The sequence below is a fragment of the Mercenaria mercenaria genome, chromosome 17, assembly GCF_021730395.1.
Source record: "Mercenaria mercenaria strain notata chromosome 17, MADL_Memer_1, whole genome shotgun sequence".
Taxonomy (NCBI): Eukaryota; Metazoa; Mollusca; class Bivalvia; order Venerida; family Veneridae; genus Mercenaria; species Mercenaria mercenaria.
In genome coordinates, this window is record NC_069377.1 from 66,179,216 (window position 1) to 66,192,623 (window position 13,408).

General features: G+C 35.4%; 1 long non-coding RNA gene across 14 annotated transcripts in view; it reads right to left on the reverse strand.

Moving 5' to 3' along the window:
* Nucleotides 1-329: 329 nt before the first annotated feature.
* Nucleotides 330-13,408, reverse strand: part of LOC123537195 (uncharacterized) — a 76,313-nt gene continuing 63,234 nt past the window's right edge. For 13 of the 14 annotated variants that reach the window (XR_008368112.1, XR_008368110.1, XR_008368111.1 and 10 more), the window contains 4 exons: nt 11,229-11,382; nt 10,681-10,790; nt 3,436-3,551; nt 330-2,507 (listed from right to left, as the gene is read on the reverse strand). This is a non-coding gene — a long non-coding RNA (uncharacterized LOC123537195). Of the gene's footprint in view, nt 2,508-3,435; nt 3,552-10,680; nt 10,791-11,224; nt 11,383-13,408 lie in introns of all 14 variants that reach the window. The other variant, XR_008368116.1, reaches the window with a different exon arrangement.

A 13,408-nucleotide genomic window follows, 5' to 3' on the forward strand; every position in this document is an offset into this window, starting at 1 on the left:
AGACACATATTGTTCAAATTTGGTGCAGATTGCATGAGAAAAGTTTGATTTAAAGACTGCGTACAAGATTTGTGACAGACGGACAGACAGCAGTAAATCAGCGATGTGGGAGACATAATTTTTTGTCCATTACAGCCACGCAAGAACAGTACCTTAATCAAATCGTGAGTATACCCTTCAAGAAGGATGTGATTACTGGAAAATTTGATGAAAATGATGACAGTATTAGCAAAACTATATGGACTGGTAAATGGCACACAAATCTCATGTCATTTTATTTGAACTAATATGCATCTGTCAACTGCAAATATTGTAATAAATAAGAGAAATAATGTTTAAAGTTTATTTAAAGAAATCATCATAGACACAAAACTACATTACAAAATGTGCAGCACAAAAGCATACTAAGTTTCATCAAGTACATTTGATTTAGAGACTACTTGCATTAAGAGACCACTTTTTCAGTTCCTTTTTTTATGTTATCAAAGAACAAACTATGTTGCATACACAGAACATGATTTTTCCTTCCTTTTGGTGCTCTCTGCAAGCTGTACTGTAGTTTTTTACCCAGCTTTATTCAGTTCAGTTCAGTTTCAGTTTAAAATTCAGTTCAGTTTCTGTTTCAAATTCAGTTCAGTTTAGAATTCAGTTCAATTCAGTTTCATTTAAAATGCAATTCAGTTCAATTCAATTCAATTTTATTCAGATATAAGGTTCAATTCTAACAGAAATACAAAGTGGTACAGAAATAAAAAAAATATTAGAATTAATAAATATGCAGTAAGCCCTTTATATGTTTGTACTTTACAAGTGTAATCAAGCTAATACATAAACATCAGGAAAAAAATGATGATCTTTCTGCCTGGGATAAACCATGAAAGTAACAATGTCACTTATTTCCAATGGAGTCCCTTAGCTTTCAATAATATGTAAGTATAGTGAAATAGGATTTACATGTACGCTCGCTTATAAAGTAATTAAAATTTAACAGTTTTCTCTAATATAGATAATTAGGTAGCTTAAAACATAAAAAACAAGGAGCTGCGTTCAATAAACGCTTGATGCCCCCGGTGGCATCCTTGTCGAAACGAAGTAACGTAAATCCAAAACGAGGTAAAGTTCAAGGTCAAGGTCAAACTAAGGTCAGGTGATGTCTGAAGATGAGGAATGGTCACAGCTTACATCTGCATTAGTATCAAGTCATTCTAGTTAGAGGTATTGATGCTAGACGTAACAGTCCCATTTGGTTAACCTCATACAGACGGACAAATGGACGAACAGACAGGACAATCACTATATGCCTCCCGCATCAGTAGATGTTGGGGGTATAAAAGTCTTTATAAATATTGTCTTGTCTACACCTAAATTAACTGTACAAAAATCTATACAGATATAAAATTAAATGTCTAGTTATCACTGAGAAACTTATCACTAAGAAAAATATCACAAATTTAATTTTATACACGAGATAAAATGAAATTTTGTCTTCTTGCTCCTTAGAAGTTTGGGGTTTATATACACTTTTATTCAGAAAGTCATGAAGTATTTACAAAAAAAACATTTCAGGCATTGGACAGAAAGCTACATTAGCTTACAGTAAAGGTTGTCTCCTCCTTACTTTACTATTAAAACATAACATCTGTTGCTTAAGGATATTATTTAAAGGTTTTACACCTCATTAAATTTTGAACAAAAGTATTACTAATAATTGACAAACTTAAGCAAAGTCAAAGAAAGTAAAAACTTGTCAACCTTGGAAAGTCTTGAGCTAGACGTTTGTTGTGTATTTTTAATCAAGAAAATGGCTAAATAATAAACAAGAACAACTAAAGTGTTTCTTTAGGCAGATTGTAAAAAGAGGGCATTAAGGCTTAAAGCTATGATATAACATTTTAACAAATGAAAAAAATTTACAAGTTTGAATATATTAATTTTCTTAAATATAGAGTAAAATACAATTCGAATTTCCAATTACAGCTGTCATTTTTTACTTACGATAATGAACATTATGGTACCAAATTTATCATGAGTATATGTCACTGCTTGAAAATTCCCAGTGTTTCATAATAAATTTGTCTGTCTGTCAGTTATAGGCATTGTACCAGATACCAAGTAGTGTCATAGCAAGTATGACTGTTTAGGATACAGTTTCTTGAACACTGGTAAAAGAATACTTTTAAGAAGAAACTCAGCTGAATAATGTCCTAGTTGTTTTTGTGCACAGCAGAGCTAAGACAAGAACTGGAAAATCAAATTGTCTTCTATAACACTTTAGGATCTTTTCAAGCCAAGTACACAATTTCTCTACAGTCGACTTAATTCCAGGTACAGATGTGTTGGACTATTGTGCTTTTTATCGTCATTGTGTCTGAATATTCCATGCAATCCTGGTGATCCTTTGTGCCTCTGGAGAAATTTCCTTTTTAGTTGTGACACAGATATCTGTGCTACAACACTTTGTTGTGGTATGCGGCTTTGTGTGACATGTGGCATCTTCCCATACTTAACTATATAAAAAAATATCTCAATTTACTGTATATCACTCTAAAAAAAACTATGTGTAAAACCGACAAGTAGTTAGACAAAATGTATAAAATTCAAAACAGACAAATCTTTAAAAGCAAAAACAAGTTTTATTTCTTTAATTGGTTGAAAACCAATGAATTTCCATCAATTGAAAATCAATTACATGTATATAAAGCTATGAAACAAAATATTAAATGTTATCTTCACCAAAACACAATGCTACTAAAATAGTTATAGTATAAGCCCTAGAAGCATTGACTATGGCAAAGGCACACTGCATATCTATTCACTTGATACTGTAATGGATGAAAACAAGAGGGCCATGATGGCCCTATATCGCCCACTTGAGTTAAGTTGCTTGCTTGAACAAAATTCTTTGCTAAAGCTTACACAAGAGGGTCATGGTGACCCTAAATCGCTCACCTGAGTAATATGAGCCACATGTTGAAAATGGCAAACTGATGCTAAAATATTAGGAAGTAGGTCAGTAGGTCACATTCATGGTCACTGAAAGTCAGTTTCAAAATCGGTGTGCAAAACTGTACATGTCATCCAAATTTCAAGGTTTATCTTAAAAAAAAAAAAACAAAAAAAAAAACAAGAAAGTAGGTCAGTAGGTCAAGGTGAGTCAAGTGACCCCTAATCACATGGGGTCATCAGGTAATTGTAGTTAAACATTCTAGGAAAATTGAACAATCTTGGTAGAGAACCACAAGACACCGCAACATACCAAATATCAAAAGCCTAGGTCTTGTGGTTTCAGACAAGATTTTTTAAAGTTCTCTTCCTATACAAGTCTATACAGTGTGGACAGATGGACGACGGGCAGACGCCGGATAGTGAGCAAACACAAAAGCTCAACCTGAGCCTCTGGCTCAGGTGAGCTAAAAAGCATCAGAAGCAACTTACTTAGGTCAATGGTTTCCAGGTCAATAGTGATAATTGTTGCCTCCCCTTATAAATCTGTAGGACTGAAGTTGCTACGAGGAAGTTGTATCAGTATCAACATTCTTTTTGGCCAATTCCTGTAAAGGAAATTGAAGAAAATATATTATGTTGCAATCTTTAATTTCTGTATGCTCCACTTCAGAAAATTTAGCAGCTTTATCTTTATTTAGTTGCAATCTTTATTTGGTAAAACTAGAAATGTGTCCATGGGACACAAATGCCCCCACTACATGACATTAAAATGACAATTTTTTCCTAGGTCAGGGGGTGTAACTCCTACAATACCGATGACTCCAGAAGCACAACTGCACATGCTGATCAACATTCCTGTAAACTTTGGTAACTCAAATACTTTTGGAGCTATGTGCAACACAACATTAAAGTGACCAATTTTTAAGTAAGTCAGGGGCCATAACTCCTACATGTCTAAATGAATCCGGACGCTAAACCCCAGGTGCACAATTGCAAATACTAACCAACATTCCTGTAAACTCTGGTGACTAGGTCAAATACTTTTGGAGCTAAGCACGACACAACATTAAAATGACCAATTTTTAAGTAAGTCAGGGGCCATAACTCCTACAATCTGGACGTGAAACCCCAGGTGCACAATTGCACATGCTGACCAACATTCCTGTAAACTCTGGTGACTCTAGGTCAAATATTTTTGGAACTACGCGCGACACAACATTAAAATGACCAAATTTTTACTAAGTCAGGGGCCATAACTCCTACATGACTAGATGAATCTGATGCCAAACCCCAGGTGCACAACTACACATGCTGACCAACATTCCTGTAAAGTTTTGTGACTCTACGTTAGATACTTTTGGAGCTAGGCGTGACACAACACTAAAATGACCAATGTTTACAAAGTCAGGGGCCATAACTCCTACATGACTGAATGAATCTGGACGCGAAACCCCAGGTGCACAACTACACATGCTGAACAACATTCCTGTAAAGTTTTGTGACTCTACGTCAAATACTTTTGGAGCTAGGTGCGACACAACAGTCTCCGAAGGACAGATGGACAGACAAGGGCAAATCTATATGTACCACACCCACACCCCGCAAAGAGGGGGCATAAAAAGCCTAAGAAAAGATGATACAGATCTACTTCAGAGAAATCTGCCCTTGCAGGAATCAGTTTTCTCTACATTGATGTTGTTAACATTGGTGATACTATAACACAAGTCCTTATACAATGTGCAGGTCATCAGTTTAATGTTGTATGACCAGTCTGTATTCATTACTGGGCAAATATTTTAGTCAAAACTTTAGGAATTAAAGTGTGAAAATTTATTTCTGGCAATAGTTTTGACTATTGACCAGCAAGCCATTAATTAAGTACAGACTATAATTCTGCTCATATTAATCACTGGTCAACAGTTTGTAGAAAAAAACATATAAACTTATTTCTGAAGTCATGTGATAAAACACATTTAACAAGTGGCTAGGCAGTAAATAGTCAAACCTGTGCTCATCTTTCAAACTTGACTATTGACCAGCCGGCCATTAACCCTTATCCTGCTGGACACAAATCTGCTTTAGCTACCAGTGCAGACAAGAGCCATGTCAGACATGGCTAATCCCCCCATCGGGCATATCATAATTGAAGGATGTGGTCCGCATCAGGGGTTTTAAGATGTGGAAGAAAGAATAAGTCAGTAGTGAGGTGGTTTACTGCTAAATTTTATTAATTTTCATGAAGAGTATAGCTATGATGCTTTTCTATAAGGCTACTGTAAAAAGAAGGAATGGAAAGCTAACAGGGAACAAGAGTGCCAGAATGTCACAATATATGCCCGTCAAAGCAAATTTCTTTACTCTAGCAGCTGTATTTGCAAATGGAATGTTAATTTTGTGGTTGTTTAGTAATCACTGTAAGTCTTTTGTTTTTTAAAGTCCACAAAAAAACTCCTTACTAGGTAGAGATACCTTATATATAATAGAATTAATAAAATACACCTAAAACTAGAGAGTAACATCTATGCTGTACCACAGAAAAGTGGTCTTGTTTTTTCCCTAGGGTCAATTATAAAAATGTTACAATATAAGTTATTTATGGTAACAACTAAGGGAAGTTAATCTTAAAAAAAAAAAAAAAAAAAAAAAAAATTGCAAGTCCACACAAAAATCTTTATCAGGAAGAGACTGGTCAAAATACTCCTAAAAATTGGATTTAGCATGTTTGTTGTACTACAGAAAAGTGGTCTCGACTTTTCCCTACGACTAGTAATGAAAAAGTTACAAAAAAAGCTATTTAAAGTAACAACAAAGGAAAGTAATTCTAAAGAAGGGAACTGCGCATGACACTTCGTCTCATGATGGTGTATAATTGTGCCAAGTAACATCAAAATCCCTCCATGCATGAAGAAGAAATGCTTCGGACAAAGTCATTCTTGTATCTGACCTTTGGCCTCTAAGTGTGACCTTGACCTTAGGCCTAGTGACCTGGATCTTGCGCATGACACTCCGTCTCGTAGTGGTGAACATTTGTGCCAAGTTATATCAAAATCCCTCAATGCATGAAGAAGAAATGCTCCGGACAAGGTTTTTATTCTTGTATCCTTTGACCTCTAAGTGTGACCTTGACCTTAGACCTAGGGACCTGGTTCTTGCGTATGACACTCCGTCTCGTGGTGGTAAACATTTGTGCCAAGATATATCAAAATCTCTCCATGCATGAAGAAGATATGCTCCGGACAAAATTTTTTAAGAAAATATGATAAAGGGGAATAACTCAAAAAATAGGCAAGGTAGAGTTATTGTTCTTGCACACTGCACTTCCTCCCAATGTGTTCTATCAGTGTATGAAGTTTGAAGAAAATCCCTCCAGTACTTTTGGGGTTATGCTCCGGACAAAATGTTTTAAGAAAATATGATAAAGGGGAATAACTCAAAAAATAGGCAAGGTAGAGTTATTGTTCTTGCACACTGCACTTCCTCCCAATGTGTTCTATCAGTGTATGAAGTTTGAAGAAAATCCCTCCAGTACTTTTGGGGTTATGCTCCGGACAAAATGTTTTAAGAAAATATGATAACGGGGAATAACTCAAAAAATAGGCAAGGTAGACTTATTGTTCTTGCACACTGCACTTCCTCCCAATGTGTTCTATCAGTGTATGAAGTTTGAAGAAAATCCCTCCAGTACTTTTGGAGTTATGCTCCGGACAAATTTTTTTAAGAAAATAAGATAAAGGGGAATAACTCAAAAAATAGGCAAGGTAGAGTTATTGTTCTTGCACACTGCACTTCCTCCCAATGTGTTCTATCAGTGTATGAAGTTTGAAGAAAATCCCTCAAGTACTTATGCTCCGGACAAAGATTGTTGCGGACGCACGGACAGACGGACGGACGGAGAGCATTTCTAATATCCCCTTCACCTTTGGTGGGGGGATAAATAATGATCAACCTGTATATATATGTGCAGTCTGATCAAGATCTGAACTGTTTGCCATTCAGTCAGAAACGTTTTGGTTAGCACCCCTTTTAACAGTAAATAGCACTTTCAAAACTAAACGACTAACAAGTTCAATATAGAAATTTAGCAGAGTAAGGGTTAAACAAGTTTATATTGTATATTCAGCTGTCCAGTATTACTCCTTTTACTGACCTATCCTCTGTAAGCAGACAACAATTTTCTCATATGATGCTCTATGGGTAAGAAGTGAATAATGCAAAATGGAATAAAATTTATAACAAAGACCTAGAAAAATATGGAGAACATATATTTAAATATAACACTTGCAAAGCAGATGCAGCTAAATTAAATTTCAAGTTCACCTTTCTTAAGGAGATAGTAATATCCTGGTGCACAATTAATTATAAACCATGTATACAAAACTACTCGAAAGAAATAATATGGAATAACTCAAATATACAAGAGGGTCATGATGGCCCTATATCGCTCACCTGTTATCATTGCATTTGAGGACAAGAAGGTCCTCAGTAAAAATATTTAAGTCCAAAGGACAGGAACAACAATGCCAAGAAATTTAACCAAAAAGAAAAAACAATTCTTACAAGGTACAGATATGTCAAAATGCACCTAAAAATTGGAGGTACCATCCTTGTTGTACCACAGAAAAGTGGTCTCGGTTTTTCCCTACGGCCAATAATAAAAAAGTTCCTAAAAATAAGCTATTCATAGTAACGTAAAAGGGAAGTTATTTAAAAAAAATATTGTAAGCAAACAAAAGAAGGCTCTGCCAAATAAATCTGTTGACATAAATGAAATTTCAGATCAGTATCTTCATTAGTTATGGAGATATACCCATTTTAATTTGAAATAAAGGGAGGTAATTTGACATAAAATCAGTCCATAGTTATCTTCCCTGATTGTCTCAGTCCAACTAATGACAATTATGAAATTTCAAATAAGTCCTATAAGCACTTACTGATATAAATCCATTTTGATTACAATCAGGGGAGGTAATCAAATATAAAATAACTCTGGAACCTACGATTGGATCTGATTTGTCATGGAATCTAAGATTTATTGTTGTTGAAGATATTTTGGAAGTTTGTATAAAATAAAACCATAAATGAAGTCTCTATATGGCTGCAAAAGCCAAAATAGCTAATTTTGGCCCTTTCAGTGGCCATAACTCTAGAACCCATAATGGAATCTCGCCAGTTCAAGAAACGAACCAAGATCTTATGGTGATACTAGCTGTGTGCCAGTTTGGTTAAAATCAAATCATAAATGAAGCTGCTATTGTGCAGACAAGGTCAAAATAGCTAATTCTGGCCCTTTCAGGGGCCATAACTCTGGAACCCATAATGGAATCTGGCCAGTTCAAGAAAGGAACCAAGATCTTATGGTGATACAAGTTGTGTGCCAGTTTGGTAAAAATCAAATCATAAATAAAGCTGCTATTGTGCAGACAAGGTCAAAATAGCTAATTTTGGCCCTTTCAGGGGCCATAACTCTGAAACCCATTATGGGATCTGGCCAGTTCAAGACAGGAACCGAGATCTTATGGTGTTACAAGTTGTGTGCAAGTTTGGTTAAAATAAAATCATAAATGAAACCACTATCCTGCAGACAAGACATTGTTGATGCACGGACGGACGCACGGACGAAGGGTGATCACAAAAGCTCACCTTGTCACTATGTGACAGGTGAGCTAAAAACAGACAAATGGAAACTTGTTTCTTTACAAACCTTGGTTGGAAAGAGGCATTTTATACATGGAACATATTTTTGACTTCCGAACTAAACATCTCTTAACATTTTAACAAATGCAATATATATATGGTATCGAAAATGGTGAATTTTTAAACTATTTGACATTGAGAAGAGCAATTGACAAAAAATGGGAAAAACACTTAGCTGAAGAGCAAATCAACTTAACACTTGGGACTGGATATTTAATAGATAAAAATAATCAAACTATAAAAATGAATAAAATGTTGTATGAATTACAAATTAAACAAATACACAGTAGCAACAAAAATCTAAAGAAATGGTATTCAGAATTTTTATTAGAACAAATTAGATGGAAACATGTTTTTACAATACCAACAAAGTGTATTATCGATTCAAAGTTAAGAGAATATCAATATAAATATCTAATGAGAATAATACCAAATAACAATTATCTGTACAAATGCAAACTCACAAATTCTAGGTTTTGTGATTTCTGTTCAATGGTCCCAGAAACCCAGAGGCACCTTTTTTGGGAATGTAAAGTAATACAACAATTCTGGGTTAATCTACAAAGACTTCTCAGAACTAAAAATATTCAATTAGATATCCTTAGTTATAGAACAGTGTCATTAGGGTCAGAAGGAGAAACAGATACTATAAAAAGAAATATTGTAAGTAAATACAAGTATAACAAAAATATATCCGAAATTGAATCTTTCAAACTTTATCTAACACAGCGTATTGGCATTGAACGAATAATAGCAATTTTGAAAGACAAATTAGATATATTTAACACAAAATGGAATGATTTTATAACTTGAACTCTTATATTTATATACAAATGTATATGTATATGCAGAAGCGCAGAATATAATATCGAAAAACATGTTCTCTCTAAACATTCTTGCTCACAAAAGTTTGGGTAATTTTTCCAAATTTTCTATCACCACATCATCAAGCAAAAACCTTTAAGTATATCAGATGACACACTATATTAATATTGGTTATATTAAGGTTATATTAAGGTACTGTTATACAGTATGTTTATATTTTCATTTTTCTAACATATAGTGTTAATATACAATATCTGTAAGTGTTTAAAATGTATAACATGTGCAATCTGTGTATACTTAAATGAATAAAAATGTAAAAACAACAAGACCTGTCTCCATAGGATGACATATGCCCCCGATGGCACTTTGAATGAGTAGTTATGCCGATGTTAGAGTTTAGGACCTTTGACCTACGGAGCTGGGTCTTGCGCGCGACACGTCGTCTTACTGTGCCACACATTCATGCGTAGTTATTTTAAAATCCATGCATGAATGACAAAGATATGGACCGGACATGCCCATCAATGCACTATCATGAAAAATGACCTTTAACGTCTAAGTGTGACATTGACCTTTGAGCTACGGACCTGGGTCTTGCGCGCGACACGTCGTCTTACTGTGGTACACATTCATGCCAAGTTATTTGAAAATCCATCCATGGTTGACAAAGATATGGACCGGACACGCCCATCAATGCACTATCCTTTAATGTCTAAGTGTGACCTTGACCTTTGAGCTACGGACCTGGGTCTTGCGCGCGACACGTCGTCTTACTGTGGTACACATTCATGCCAAGTTATTTGAAAATCCATCCATCGATGACAAAGATATGGACCGGACACGCCCATCAATGCACTATCCTTTAATGTCTAAGTGTGACCTTGACCTTTGAGCTACGGACCTGGGTCTTGCGCGCGACACGTCGTCTTACTGTGGTACACATTCATGCCAAGTTATTTGAAAATCCATCCATCGATGACAAAGATATGGACCGGACACGAAAATTGCGGACAGACTGACAGACTGACAGACCGACAGACTGACAGACGGTTCAAAAACTATATGCCTCCCTTCGGGGGCATAAAAAAAGAAATGACTTGAGACATATTTCTTTCAGTCAAATTCATATGTAGAACATTCCCATCTAAATTTCTAGGCTTGATTTATGCTCAACATTTGCACAATGATGTAAGAAAGTTATGTTTAAAAAATCACCTGACTGGTAAGAAATTTCTTCTCAAGTCAACTGTGTAGGCTGGTAAGTGATCGTCTCCATTTCATGTTTTTCCCCCACATGACAGTGCAAGTCCTGCTTTAAAGTTAACCTAAGAGACAAATGGGTAAATGTCAACAAAAACTTAAAAGTTGAATACTGTTACTTATCTAAACTGGAATATAAAACTATTATGCATAAATATTACTTGTTTTTACTTTCTTCCTATTATGAATGCTGAATAAACATTCAGTCTGCATGATGCTATCTTATGATGGTAATACCACTAACTGCTTCCATACACTATAGTTATAGTTCAGGGGGACACAACTAGGGTACCAAAACATCATTCTGACAAAGTGTGGTCAAATCCATCCAGTAGTTTCCAAGGAGATGCGATAACTAGAAATTGTTAACGGACGGACGGTTCATGGACGCAGAGTGATTTGAATAGCCCACCATCATCAGATGGTGGGCTTAAAATAAATTCTGAAACAGCAGTCTAAAAAAACAACTTGACAAACAGTATCTTAATCATTTTGCTACCTACGAGAGGGATACATTGTCTGGAATACTGGAATCAATGTCTGCTTGTTGAGGTCCACTATTAAAAGTTTTCCACAGTTTTCTATAGTTCTTCACCATCATCATTGTCTGTCCAGTCACTGTCATTTTCCATCAGTCTCTCCTTGCAACTTCAACCTCTGAAGAAAAATAATTCATGTACATACAAACTGCAAAATACAAATATGTAGCTTGTAAAATGGATTCCATCAAAATAAACATATAATAAACTAATAAACTTACTAGGAGTATATCATCAAAACACAGAAATATTTGATAAACGAACAACATCTTTACCGATATTTTACTTGACCATTACATGTTCTGCCGTACTAGCTGTCCCATGCGACGGATACTTAAAATATTCTGAAAAAATTGCCCCCTTTTGAAAATGAATGCCATTTGTAAAGAAATAAAAATAAACTGTTGCTGAAAACTGTGTTCCACCTAGTTATGTGAAATTTCACCAGTTGAACGCTATTGCAAATGCATCAAAACAAACATAATTATGTAACAGTTCCTTGAAAAATGGTGAGTTTTTAAAGGTGTTTGACTGTCTGGAAGTGGGACCCCTTTGGGCAGTCCTCTTCCGGAATTCATGTTTATATTAGTACACTGACACTTGTTTTGTACAGTAATATACACGTTTTACATGCTGTTCAATTTTCAAACCTCGATACATCCAGAACAAATTTAGACAAGAGGGTCAATGACCTTAAAGTGTTCACCTGTGTACAAGGCTTCAAGTGTGTTTGTATAACTTGTAATTTCTTCTATGTTAGCCTATATTATATACATGTCACACACTTTTTTGAACTTAGGGCAATAATTTGAACAACTACTTATGGATTCAGAGAAAAAATCCAAATTTTCTTATAAGCCTTTAGTAAGTACATGTCATACACAGGAGCGTGCCATTTTTGACCTTTGGGCATTAATTTGGACAATTACGGAGGAAGTCAAATCCTTATGACACATGCCAAATATCAAAGCTCCAGAGGAAAAAAAATAGTCTGATAGCTGAAATTTTTTCTACAATATACAATATTTTAATGAAACTTCTCAGTCGTAATTGAAAATGTGGCCTATACTATGGTGAACTAAGATTCATAGGCTCCTTTGCTTGATTTTAAGGTATAATTTCGCCCATAACCAAAGAGATCCAAGCATTTCAACCTGATTTTAAGACATTTTTCTATTAATTCAATGTCTCAGATGTTTTGAAATGGTATTTTAACTTTAAAAGAAAAGTAAACTTGTCATTGTAATAGATTTACATACATACTGCTATCAATTCATTGATTTTCATTTCCATATCTAGTCCATTGTAATAGATTTACATACATACTGCTATCTATTCATTGAATGATTTTCATTTCCATATCTAGTCTTTATTCTTTAATGACTTTACACGAACACCTCAGATTATTCAATTGTGAAGATTCACCTTAACGACTCCTAGACTCCTGCAAGTCTGAATAAAATGTATTTAGTGGTGAGTTTGTTTGGGTTCAACACCATTTTTTCAACAATATTTCAGTTACTTGGCAGCCAGTTAATCTAACCAGTGTTCCTGTATTCTGTACCAGTACAAACCTGTTCTCCGCAAGTAACTGCCAACTTCTCCAAATGAATCAGCGGTGGAGGATGAATGATTTCAGACACAGTGTCTTTTATCAAATGAGCCGCGCCATGGGAAAACCAACAGAGTGGGTTTACGACCAGCATGGATCCAGACCAGCGCAGTCAGGATCCATGCTGTTCACTAACATTTTCTATAATTACAATAGGCTTTGAAATCGAACAGCATGGATCCTGACCAGACTGCGCGGATGCGCAGGCTGGTCTAGATCCATGCTGGTCGCAAACCCACTATGTTGGTTTTCTCATAGCGCGGCTCAAATCATCACAGACAACATATGCACCACCCAGGTATCAAACTGACAACCCTTTAATCAATCTGTATATCTATGCTCTCTCTATTGAGCTTAGCGTGGGGAGGGAAAGCTTTCAAGCAGACTAGCGTCTAATCATTTACTAGGTATGCTTCATGAAATATTTCTGCAAGAAGGTTGAGAAAAATAGCATCATGAATTGACCTGAAATTCTAAGAAAAACAAGAGCTGTCGGAGGACATCAACGCTCGACTATTCAACAGCCTTGTCA